Genomic DNA, 13,439 nt, shown 5'->3' with positions numbered 1-13,439 from the left:
GCGAGCAAATTGGAGCAACTTTTTTGGGTGCCACGACGAAAGTCCGGAAGACAAGGCCTTTTTTGTATAGACGATTTGACCGTCAATGACATAATGGGTATAATAATTTTTTTTTTTCCCCTGTGCGTCATTCCGTGAACGAGTTCTGTCGCGATTAAACGGCGATTTATCAGCAATGTATTGTCGACAGTGATCGATGCGCGACACTCTAAATCAGCTTGTCCCAAAATGGTCCGGTACCAAACCACGACGTCGGGCTTTTAATCGACAACGTAGTCGACCGAACAGGATATCAATAAATTTCGTTGATTGCGCGTAATTACAGCAAATACACATTCATCTGCATGAAAAGATTATATCGGCCCGCCGCTGGCAGAAAATAAACGACGCGACGTGTGCTATATTCCGTAATTACCGTGCGATGCCTAATTAGTAATTAGCCAGTGATATTTCGCTCCTTGAATAATTAATAACGATTTATCAATAACCATGTAAAGTATTAAGTGCAGCGTCGCCGGTGAAGGATGAGAGAGGATCCACGTGAATGTCGATTTTTGTGAGAGTATCTCGAAGGCAGACGAGCACGAAATTTCTCGCGACCGACGGCAGCTGGCAGCTGAGCGACTTTCAGGTGCTCGAGAGTACCATTAAATTCCTTCCCGCGGAGATGTGTGGCGTATCGAGCTACGCCGACGATCAGGCCGCGGCGGATCGGGTCCTCGTGAGAACAAAAAACACGATGGAAAGACGATTTCACGCAGCGCCCGAATGAAAAATAGACACGGCGCGAGCGTGTTCCGCTGAGCGGAGCGGATATCGTGTACGTCGTTGATCGTTCGAAGGCATTGCGTACAGCCTCGGCCCATTAGCCGCAATTAACCATGACGGTCCCTGCATTCCCCGCGGATTTATGTACTAATTACGCTAATTAATTTATCCGCTCTGCCGCCGTTATATTAGCATGGGTCTGATTCTTACACTCCCGGGCATATCGGTTTAGCGACGCTAAAGACGCGCGATCGACGGCTCGTGCTTCACGTTCTTCGCGTTACATAAATGCAAAGGTAAGCGTGATCTCACAATGCGGTTGCCTTAATTTTAATTCACAGTTTTAAAAATATCTTAATATACATTCGACTCGGCATTTTTTTTTTTTTTAATTGCGTGGCGAAGAATTAGTATTTCAAGTATGTCTATTATATTTTTTTTTTGCACTCGTTATGCACAAAAAGTATTTACGTGCTATTATATAAATTAATTCCGCGATCGACAATTAATTTTATAAGAGTAAATTTAGACTTACGTAATATAAGAAACGATTATGTAAAAAGAAAAGAGCTTTACGCAGGTCCAAGTACGTGCGTAATAGTCGTTGACTAATATTACAAGTCCGCGGAACTCTTCTCTTATTTTCCCTAGTCCCCATCGCAGACTTAATCGCGGTTTCGCCCTTGGGCTTTCTCACAATCCTTGAGATCACGCTGATTCGTTCTACGAGCCGGCGCCGAAAGGCGTCTCCGCCACATCGCGTGGTTAGGATCGTGCTGGCATTATTATTACTCGCGCGAGAGCGACGAACACGCATGTCATGCGCGCGATTAGGATTTTCTCGTTAATTCAGATTTTTACAGCGGTTGTCGAGCTCGGAAAATCCAATTACACCGTAACGTCGGCAAAAATGTCCAAAGGTGAAAGCGATCGTCGTGCTCCGAATTACTTCAGTAATTGAAGATGCAGTCGCTTGTCGCTGGCACAGGAAGACTTACGGATCGTTAAGATTAAGCCCCCTCCCCCCTCCCCCTTCCTCACCACAATTTTCGATGACCCGAATCGTCCGAATGAAGCAACCCGAGCGTCAATAATTTACTGCCAGCAGAAAGTGCCGTCATACTCTTTCTCATACTCGATAATATATAAGTTCAGCTAAAATTTCCGAGTGATATATGAAATTTATTTCCCACCCGTAGTTCAATTTAAAAAGCATTAATTCGTAGTTAATTACAAAGCTGACGCTTCTTCGCTCGATATTATTGAAATTATTTTCAATTCGACGCAAGATCGTGTTTTTGTCGTATGTGCAAAGTGTTCGTATTAATATAATTCGCATGTTTGCAAATCGCCAAAAAAAAAAAAAAAAAAATGTTATAAGAAACACCTCATTATCCTTGTTCCGTCTGATATAAAGACCTGCCGCAAAGTAGCGCCTATAGAAGGCGTTGCTGATAGATAGGATGACGTGAGTCATGGTCTCTAATTAATGAATTTGTTACGAGCGTAGCAATTTGTGCGGTATTCGTGTGCGTTGCTTTCGTTTAGCATAGCAAGCAATCGCCTGAGCGCAAGTACACGAGATAAATTCAATGAACGACGCGAGACGATTCAATCATTCCGCAGGTTTTTCAAAAATTGAAAATAATTTTAAGACAAAGCCACGCGGTGCGACGATTATACCGATTTTTCGTAATCAAGGAAAATTTTTTCTGGGACACTCGTGTGTCATCCTGACAATGCGGAGCCGTAAAACGTGGACCTCTTTTTTTTCTTTTTCTCCGGACGAATACGCAAAGAATCTCAGATACCAGTCTAAGTAAAAATGCCAAATTTACAAACAAATCGACCGTGTGAACGCTCAACGACGTTCGCTTCTAGAGACTATTATTGTTTAACGGTTTAACGTCGCCGAGCATTCGCCATACGACGTATCGTGATACACCGCTATTCGGGTTGAAAGATAATTTTGCGGGATCCTTAATTACGTTATATCTCGCAATAAAAGTCATTCGGAGCGACGAGGATTAAGATTACGGAACGGAGTGTACAAAAAGGCACGATGCACAGCATACCAAAGCGGCTTTAAACGGTTACATATATTCTCACTGTGGTTAAGCTTGGTATTCGTTTCAATAATAACGCGCGTTATATAATTCGAAACTTTGTGGATTCTTTCGTCGTAATAATAAAAGACGAGCGGCTCCGATGAAATACGAAAACAGATATCCGCCTCGATCCTCGGCGAATTAATAAAACGCCTTTTAATGCATTAATAAGTATCCTTTGCCCCTCGCGGCGCGCATCCTTGGAACCCGGTGCTCATTCGAGAGCGCATTACGGCATCTTGCGATCCAGTTTTTTTTTGCGGTCAAAAATTTATGAGCGATTAACGATGACTAACTAGTTTCCGGGTACTAAAGTGGGGAGAGCATGACGAAATCGCGGAGATATTTAAATCGCGATGAAGCGTACGTGTACCTTCGAACGAAAATTTTTCTTACCCTTATCCGCGTGACGATCGACTCTCCCGAGCAATTCGCAGAACTGTTAACTGTTTCTCATATCTCTCCGATCACCCACTTATTTTATCTTACGTTGTACGGTTGATGACTCATCGGCTGATCGATGCCGGAACTTGGTGAAACGCGTATTCTCGACGACGGTTGTTCTCCAGCTTAGAATCGCGTCCTTGAACCTCGCCTTCGCTAATGCACAATGCACGCGGTGGAGTTATTTGCCGAGTGCAGTCGATCGATCTTGTCGAGGAAGATCGATCGGCCTTGCGTGGACCGGTTACCGCCGCCGTTCGTCAAATAGCCGTTTACCGTATTAAATTAGATAATTTTTTTTTTTTTTTCGTTGTTCGATTTCAGCGAGGAGCGACCTAAGCGCGAGCTACGGCGCATCTTTCGCAAACCGGCCGTGAAACTGAGAATGGCCGATGGCGACACGATAGGGGCGGAGGGAGAGACGAAAAAAAAAAAGAGAAAGAGAGGCAGAAAAGGAAAAGGTATTATCGAGTGCAAAAGCCGATGAAGCGGCGGCTCGCAAGCGTCGCGTAACGACTTAAACGCGCCCGTAATCACATTGTTCGCCGGTAATTGCGCATTAATATAATAGATGAGAACTGGGTCTCCTCCGACTGCGGGGCTACGACGGTCTCCTAACCTGCCTTCACCTTGCGTAATTCGTGGTGGTCGCGACTAGTCGAAAATATCGGACGTTTCGCACCGCTATTGCCACTCGTTTGCCGCACGTTCGCTCGCGGATTCCACGCTCGTAATCGCTCCGGGCGCCTCGGAACAGTTCTCCGCTTTATGCTCTAAGAGCTGTGTATTATGCGTTTTTTTTTAGCAACCACGTTCACGCGATCCTACCACGTCGATGCCTGTGTACCATCCTTAATCCAGACTACGCGGTACTACGGTCGCACGTTCGCCGCTTCCGCTTACGAGTTGTCTGGCCATTCTCGCAAATTACTCCTCTTGAATTCGCTAATCCTTCTCGATCTTTACATACCTTATCGCATTACATAACTTTGCAAACCGTAGAAAAAAAGAAAAAAAAAAATCTCACGTATACCGTTATTCCATTTGGGCGACCCGTGTCATTTTTAAAACCGCATAACGTTCGACGAGCTTGCTCGTCGCCTCGCTTCGCAATGAATAAAAGTTCGCGATTAAGCAACATTTAACGGATACGCGTTGTTTTTACATCTATATCTCCTGTGTCATACGCGACAACTCTATGAACATGTCAATCTCCATTTGTCAGCAACATTCATCCATCAATATCGCGAGAGAGTAAAGGACTCCGAGCACAGAACATCGCACGAAGATTATCTCTCGGCGATTAGTCTTCGCGAGATACAATGACGACCGAGTCAGTTGGCGTAATGCGCCTGCCATGCTTTTACGTATTTGCCGATAACAGAACGCATGCTTCGGCGTGCGAGCACGATGAATATGTAAAAGCTGGTAGGTAATCATCGTCGCCGCCGTGATGAGTGCCATTCGAGAAGAGCGTGATTTTTAGCGCGCGGAGGCTCGGGAGCGATTACGCGTGCGGCAACTATCTCCGCCGAGCTCTCACGACGAATATTACGACGCGCTGGTATTGGTAATAAGCAATAAACGCTTCATCTTGTGAACTAATCGATTGAGAATTAACGCAACACAAAAGATCGCGCGCATCGCCGCGAGCTATGGCCGCCTGTGCATAACCGTTTTTTTTTTATCTCGCCAAAAAATATCCGACGCAAAAAAATGTTGACAATGCGACGCGATTGTTCGCTCCGTCCGCTGTCGACGAAGCTTGTCAAGCGATGTGAATCGACGCGATCGTTCTCGCCGATCAATCTCGCGAGCCGCACGTCGGGCGCCAAAATCATTAAAAAAAAAAAAAAAAAGAAAAAAAACCCAGGGATCGTAAAATCGCGAGAGAGTGAACCGCGAGTCGGAACTCAGCGAGTCGGATAATAATGAAACGATGCCGTCATCCAACGATCATGCACATCTGTGTCGTGGTTAGTTAGGCCCGCGTATGTATGTACACGGACAGCGCGGCGTGTAACGGTCACTGGGATGCGCGCGTTCCCCTGGACCATTCTAATATCAAGGACACCGAGACACTCGGTGATGCGATGGATGCGACTGCGAAGATAGTGATGGTGCGCGGCGGCGGCGGTGGCGGCGAAGCAAGGGGCAGGTGGAAGAGATGGGAGCAAATGCGGACGACCCCCGACCCGGCACGCTGAAACCCGGAGGATATCTGACTCACGGCGGACGCGTGAGCGCGTTCTATTCTACCGGTGCGACACGGCATGCATATCCGCGAGTCCCGCTATCGTCTTTCGAAATTATTAAGCGAATCTTTCAACGTGACCTGGGGCAACTCGAAAATCGTTCGCTGTTACCGTTTATATTATTTTATTTTGCAGATTATCTAACGAGTAATCTAGAAAAGATTACGCAAACGTGGACTCGAAAAAAAAATTCGCGATGGAACGGAGTTTCTCGGTCATAGTAAAGCTGCGACGCTGCAAAAGACGTGGATGGCGCGTACGTGATCACCGATCGCAATCGTAGACGAATGATTACGCCGTACGGGATATGATTATTGGCCGACCGGAATAATAATTGTAATCATCGCCGCGGCAGATAATGACGAGTTGACGGCGAATCGTCGCAGCAAAGGTGCAGTGCCAGAGGTGACACACGCGGATTCGCGCAACGCATCAGCTCCCACACCACCTACTTCTCGCACGACTAATATACTGTCTAACGGATCGCCCAGAAATGAAATTTATTACGACACATCAACTAACGCCAAAGTTTCGCCTTCTTTTTTTTTTGTAATCAGCATCACGCAAAATAAACGAAATTATAAATAACATGCTTTTGAAATATATATCTTTTTGCACTCTTCCCGTCCCGATTTACCTGATCTTGGGTTCGTTCAAATCTCGATGAATTCTCGGGAATAGAAATCACTAGCGAGGGAGAGTAGCGAATCCGCGAGAGTGGCCCTGAGATTTTGATTCTATCTCGCCTCAATACCCAATCGAAGGCCATCTCGATTGACCGAGTTGGAAAACAATATACCGAAGAAGACAAGAGAGGATTGCAAATTACCCTAGCGGCGTAATTACACGGCGAAATGATGATCTTTCTCATAGGCGAGTATTGTAGATGATCAGTTTCGAGCGAGGAGCATCGTGCGACATATAAAAGAACAAGACTGTTGCGTGATTAATATCTAGCCAATATATCGTAGAATAAATGCAATCTACCTGCCTTCGATACCTCTCAAGAAATTCTACCTTCCCTCTGTGCTTTATTTAAATAAAATTAATTCTTATTCCGCGCACTTCATACATCGTGGACGTAACGTATTTAATTATTTGCGCAGGATAATTTCTTCAGCGATTGTCTTTAATGGAGGTGCGAGCATGTGAGCGGCACGGTGATTCGCGCACCGCATTCGGACATATACTCGATCGTGTTGGCCATTGCGAAATCAATAATTACGAGAATCGCGTTACTTCGTAGCGCGCGTCCAGGACACGTCCAGGATTTATTAGCCTCGGCCGAACGCGCGCGCAGAATGTATCACCTGTTAATAAAAATAAACTCTTCTCCCGACTGTATGTAACCTCGAGATCCCGAGCTGGTAAAAGTAACGCAAATCGCATGCACCTTCATTCTCGTCCGCGCTACGTTCCGTACGCCAGTTATCTCCGATCGTTCGATAAAGCGACAAGCATTTTTGCTCACCTCTCAAACGTTCATTTTCCATCGCGTCGATGCACGAAGCGGCTTTACCCGTGTTACGAAAGCGAAACGATAAAGAGATGACGCGATAGGGAGAGAGACAGAGAGAGTTTACGATACTGGCAACTAAAGTTCGGAAGCTTTGTTAAATTATTGCAGGCTCTGTCCCGATGATTTAGCTTTTTAATTAAGTCTCAGAGTTCCTTCCAGGAAGACCGGCCTCCGCGGGCGAAGTTTTGAAACGTTCGTTAAATCATGCCGCGGTGGTATATCTCGCTTTAATTAAGGCTCAACTGCTTGATTTCGGGAGGACCAGGTATCAAATCTCATTTTCCTACGCATTCAGCGGGCGTGTGTAAGTGTACGGTCAGTAGCAAGGTAGGGATCGCGTCGTTATCGCCGAGCTTCATCTCTTACAAAGGAACAGGAAGAAGAATTACAGCGGAAAACTTGAGAAACGCTGGCAAAGTCAAGGACATGAGTCCTTGAGCAGTTTTAACCGCGCGGAATAGATGCATTAGCCCGTTAATCGATATAATTAGTAACTTGGTTATACTAGCGCGCCAGCGTATCCTTGAAGCACTCCGCATCTTTCACTTTCCCTTCTGCGCGGCATTCTTTCGCTCGAACCGTCCGTGCGCATCGCGTAAACATTTTAGTAGAATACTGCATCCTTCGTGCGCTCGATCTCTTACAATCATCACGATGAAGTCGCGTCATCATCATTACCTTACACGATCTCTCTTAATTTACACGATTCTCTCGATTTACTTATCGCATGATATCGCGTTTTTACCCGCATACTTGTCCGCGGATCGCCACAAATCACTATAATCATATCTTTTTTTTCCTACACGTTCCTTCATTAACTGAAAAAATTTACGGTTCGTCGCGAGTGATCGCGATAGTCAACGCGACGATGGTCTTCGCACGTCGATCTCAAAGCCTTTTCGGGTCGGCCTTGAACGAATCACTTCGGTACGTTTTAAAACAGTCGTACTGGCTGATATTAAGACGGGCGTGACGGTAATTCGCCGCTTTAAACGCGAGCCATACGCTCTCATGTACTTGGTGCACGACCGTGATGCATGTACGGAGGCCGCCTTCCTAATAGTGACATTCGACGTGTACCGCCTATTAAATTCGCACGATTTATAGACCGCTGTCCAAAGTAATTCACATTACTCACGCGTTACTGCGTTGTTGTCCACTTTGTGATGAACAAAAGCACGAATTTACTGATTAAAAACCGCAAATAAATCTATGTACCGCACACGTTATAATTAAGTATTGTAGCCTATGTATAAAATAGTACCCTACATTCGGTTTCTTATTCTTTTACTTTTTATGCTAAGATATAAAGATACTGTCACCGTTAGAGTAATTAAATAGGCCGTCAAATTTACGGTATTCCACAAGATGCGGGAATTTCTCGGTTTTCTAAGAACGGAATTCGAATTGTTCTCACCGGTACGTGCAGGACACGAGTGCATTCACCAGCGATATAAACGGCGTACAGAACGGCGTTATCGTCGCCCGCGTGTCCGCGCGACGGAGTATGAAAAGGCAGCATCGCGGAGAAGGCGACACATGTGTACCGGCGTGGGTACACCGGCGCCGTATGCAAAAGCACGATCTTGATAAAATCAAATCCCGCGTACGTACCCCGGTACGTGACTGACAGGTCGCCTTCGTCACCGCGGGACTCGAGAGATAAAAGCTAGAGCGCATAACAAGGTGCCTGCAAGAGTGCAAGGTTTATAACGAACCGGCGCGGAACCAAGCGTGCGCACGCTGCGACACGTACGCGGCCGTTTTATCGTACGCACTATTCTCATACACTAGTTACATCTATTATTTTCCGCGCGTGATCACGTTCGATTTCCTATTCACCTAACTACGCAAACAAACACGTTTCTTTAAGCTAAGGATCCTGATTATTACATAATACAACTTCAAAAGAACATTTGTTTTCTTATCTCTGTTCGAAGACCACCATCAAAGGTATTCGTGAGAAACTTCGTTTAATCAATGCAATGTTAGATATTTAGGTGAATACGGCGGGTAAAAATAGTATTGAAAGCGAATTGTGACGAGTTCAAGAGCGAAGGCCTCGACTTGTTGAGCGAAAAGAGACAATCGGAGAGAGGAAGACAATAGGTCGAATGTAAATGCAAGAACGTGAGACTCATCCTTATTATCTCCGTTTATACGGCAATACAAATGGAAAGTGATTGCCCCCGTTCCCCTCATGCTAATGTAACTGCTGAGGATTCTCTCAACAGTTTTGTATACGCGGTTCTTTTTAGCGATTACCGGCCAAAAAACTGTATAAAAAATCTGTTGTCCATTCACTCGTAACCGTCATCTGCGTGTCCATTCATTGGCAACTGCCATAGTTAGTTATTTTTTTCACACACCGAAGAGTGTAATTTATAAAAAAAAATCTAGAAGTCATTAATCAAAATAACTTATCAAGGCAAAGCAAGAAGATATTTGATCACGCTTTCCTCTGATGGCTGACTACGATCATTAGTTTCGTACAGAGATATGAGACTGCGTTTTATCTCGTAAGTATCATTATTCTATTATAGATATAACGCGTTGGTACAGGCATAGTCGGTCGAAAATATCGAGGATGGAGTATTGTCCCTACTGGCGATATGTCATGAAAGCGTATCCGGTCCGTAGATAATGCCGCTACACGGTTTACATTGCGTATATTCGCGCCCGCGGTATCCATTAGAGCCCTCGTTACATGTCATCGCCATTGATATCAACTACGTCGGCAGTGTCGTTGCGGACGGCCCGGCGTCCGGTCTGTGTAGACACGAAAAACGGAAGGGAGACGAAGAAGGAGGTGGAGGAGCGGGTAGCCACGGCTCGCACAATTATGCATACGCAGAAGACAGAACATTAATTTATGGCTGAAATAAGGGCCCGGCGCGGTGTGCACGCGTGTGTCGGCGCGTCTGTTGCCGCGGACGAGCGTGGGCGCCGCGAGTGCCTCGCTTAAAACATTTCTCTGGTTCAGCTCTGGGTGCGCTGCGCCTCCAACGAGCTCAGCTGAGACACGGCCGCGTGTTCGTTATTTGTATCCGCGTATTTATATGCGTATATAACTACACGTATGCAGAGGACGTGCGCGAGCACGCACCTCACGCACCGAGGGACCAACCTCTTAACCCCTTCTCGTCGCGCCCCCCGACCCTTCTCCTCCTCCACCCGAAGTCGGGGCCACGTCGGGCACCACCTCCGGAGCCCGTTCGCGAAGCGGACGATTAATAACCGAGGTGTTTCGAATAAATTAAAGCACTTACTTATCTTGCGCGAGCGCGGGACCCCGATAGCGCGGCCTTTGTCGTAACGCGACAGACATATTCGCTTGGATTCGTTCTCACCTATTCACGCGGCATGCTCCGGTCGGGGATTGCTTACATTCAGCTACTTGGGTGGTTCTAGACACCGCAACGTAAAAGGAACGCGCCGCATAAGCGTTGACGAACGACGTTTAAAGCACTATCTTTCTTGAACGTAAAGCTCATATTTATAACAATTTTTTAAAGATAAAGCAGTTAAAGCAATATTTTAAATTAATATTCCTAATTCACTAGTATAATTAAATTCAGATCATTATAAGATTATTAAAAAAAATAGTAAACTGTAACTAAGAAAGATGAGTGACTGAAAAACGTCGAACGATAACATATATTTTAAAATTAAAATTTTAATAAAATTTCTAAAACGCTTTCAATCGAATATTAATTATCTATCTCATTATTGCTAATCTGAAGATCAGGTAAAACCAGAATTGTCGTCCAATAATAATAGCTCGTGTAACAGTATGAGGAATCAGGAATATAATATATAAGTATGACTTTTTGATATCTAAAAGAAAAAAAAAGTGTTACAATACAAACATTAAATCAATTAAAATAAAATCAGTTTCAAATAAGGCGTTTTCAAGATTTTCTTACCTTACCTTACCAGCCACTGAAGACCTGCAGGTTCGATGATAGCAGCAGCAGAAGTAGATAACAGCCCACTCCGTGATGCTCGCCAGCGATGAACAGCCAAAACCGGAGCATCGACTTAGAATCCTGCAATCCAACGAGTGTGTCAGCGACGAAACACTTGCAGTTCGCGGAACACTGCACTTCTCGTCCAGAACGTTCGACGTACAGTGCACACGCTTTGTCGTTGTCGTTCAGACGATGCGTCTCGTTTCCTCGGACAGCGGGACGAACTGCCGAGACAGATCACTCCAAGCACGACCGCGTCGACACGCCGAGTGCTGTCTTTCCCCGTGAATATTATTTAAGAGTTGTATTAATTCGATCTAGCAAATGGCGACTACGCCCATCGAGAGGAACAATTAAACAATTTATAGAGAACAAGCCTTTTCTTACCGAAAACGCCCGATATCTGCTCGCGCACATCGTAGAAGCTTACTCCGACTGTCTGTCGCTCGATGACGATGATACGGCGTAGAATCCTCCAATGCAACGAGTGTCAGCGATGAAACAATTGCAGTTCGCGGAACGCTGTGCACTTCTCGTCCAGAACGTTCGACGTACAGTTCACACACCTTGTCGTTGTCGTTCAGACGATGCGTCTCGTTTTCTCGGACAGCAGGGCGAATTGCCGAGATCAGATCACTCCAGGCACGACCGCGTCGACACGCCGAGTGCTATCTTTCCCCGTGAATATTATTTAAGAGTTGTATTAATTCGATCTAGCAAATGGCGACCACGCCCATCGAGAGGAACAATTAGACAATTTATAGAGAACAAAGCTTTTCTTACCGAAAACGCCCGATACCTGCTCGCCCACATCGTAGAAGCTTACTCCGACTGTCTGTCACTCGATGACGATGATATTTCGCAGGATGTATGCAGAATGCTACGATTCTGTAACAGATATCTCGGAGAGGCGTCGGTTCTTCGCGCAATAATTAACACAATTTACGCCATCTTGTCTCACTTATTCCGATCGCGATGATGCGCGGGTGTGGTTACCGGCCCTGTCAACCATGTCCAACTGTACTCCCGAGTGACAAAACGCTGCGAAACGACGTCGGTCGGGTGGCGTCCGTTGCGATACGGAAATCGGAGTCATCTTGCCGTCGTTGAGCCCCGGGAATCTTTTTCTTCATATGACGCGTGATCCCGTAGTATGCAAGTATACGATTCACTAATCGGCGGCACACAGAAACGCGCGAGTTGCCGTAAATCGTCGTCGAAATTACGCGACGAAATTAACCTCGTTTACTTACAGGCGCCGCTCGCGGATGGTGGCGTCGCGGGCGCTCGCACACTCGGGCGTCGGTTTTTCGCGGAGTGATTAGCAGGACTGCCGCTAGATTGACCTACTTTTCACGGCGGGGGTGGGACCATCGGCTCTGCACTCTGCAGATCGCATTCAATTAGTGACGAAACGCTACGAGACGACGTCGGTTGAGTGGCGTCCGTTGCGGTACGGAAATCGGAGTCATTTTACTGTCGTTCAGCCTCGGGAGGCTTTTTCTTCATCGGACGCGTGATCCCGTAGTCGGCAAGTATATGATTCATTAGTCGACGATACGCAGAAACAACGCGCGAGTGCCGTAATTCATTACAAAATTCATGCGCCAACGGTCAAACATATTCGCGACGCGAATAGCCGCTGCTCACAGGTGGCAGCATTGTGGACTTTCGGGCGTCGGTTTTTGCGTGCAGCGATTAGTAGGCTTGTCGGGAAGCCATCTTGACCTACATCACGCGATGTGACAGAAGTATAGTCACGGACCTTGCGAGTCGCGTTAAAATGTTCAGGATGTAACGAAACGTGGCGAAACGAACTCGGGTGAAGTAACGAGTGCGGATAATTAGTCACCCAGCCGCGTTATTCAGCCCCGTGTGGCTCGATATTCGTCGTGTATGTGATCGCATGATAGACAAGTGCGGGATTCACTGGTCGGCGATACAGCGGGTGTCGCGAAATTAATTTGACTTTGATGAGCCAGCCGTCCGCGTCAGCGTTGGCGCAAAGTGCCGATCGTCTTCCGCGTAATGAACACTGAACGGCAGGTATGGTGTTAGCCACGGCGTCGGAGCATACATAACCTTGTCATGGTGAGCGTCGAATCTCACACGAAGCGCGCGCGTAGATGTGCCACGGAGTGCCGGTCGCCAAGGACTGAGAGGGAACGCTTCCCACCACTACCTCCCTCGTCCACGGAGTCCGAGGGAGGGGATGAAGCCGGAGAAGATCACGTATGCTAGCCGCCGTCGTTGCAGGGAACTCTATATTTGCGTTTCAACGAACAATTCCGTAATTATTCTCGCGAGTGATTGTGGTTCCTGTACTTGTGTGTCCACTTGCCTGAGTGCTAGAAACAAATCAGCAATGCATGAG

At 46.4% G+C, this 13,439-nt stretch overlaps 1 long non-coding RNA gene across 1 annotated transcript; it reads right to left on the bottom strand.

Moving 5' to 3' along the window:
* Nucleotides 1-10,859: 10,859 nt before the first annotated feature.
* LOC139102699 (uncharacterized) lies at nucleotides 10,860-12,312 on the bottom strand. The gene is made up of 3 exons (XR_011545746.1): nucleotides 11,849-12,312; nucleotides 11,021-11,737; nucleotides 10,860-10,931 (listed from the first exon to the last, which is right to left on the bottom strand). It is a non-coding gene; the product is annotated as an uncharacterized lncRNA (long non-coding RNA).
* Nucleotides 12,313-13,439: the final 1,127 nt, after the last annotated feature.

The sequence above is a fragment of the Cardiocondyla obscurior genome, linkage group LG05, assembly GCF_019399895.1.
Source record: "Cardiocondyla obscurior isolate alpha-2009 linkage group LG05, Cobs3.1, whole genome shotgun sequence".
NCBI classification, from domain to species: Eukaryota; Metazoa; Arthropoda; class Insecta; order Hymenoptera; family Formicidae; genus Cardiocondyla; species Cardiocondyla obscurior.
Note: the sequence above shows the minus strand (reverse complement) of the source record. Positions and strands in the feature narration are given on the sequence as shown.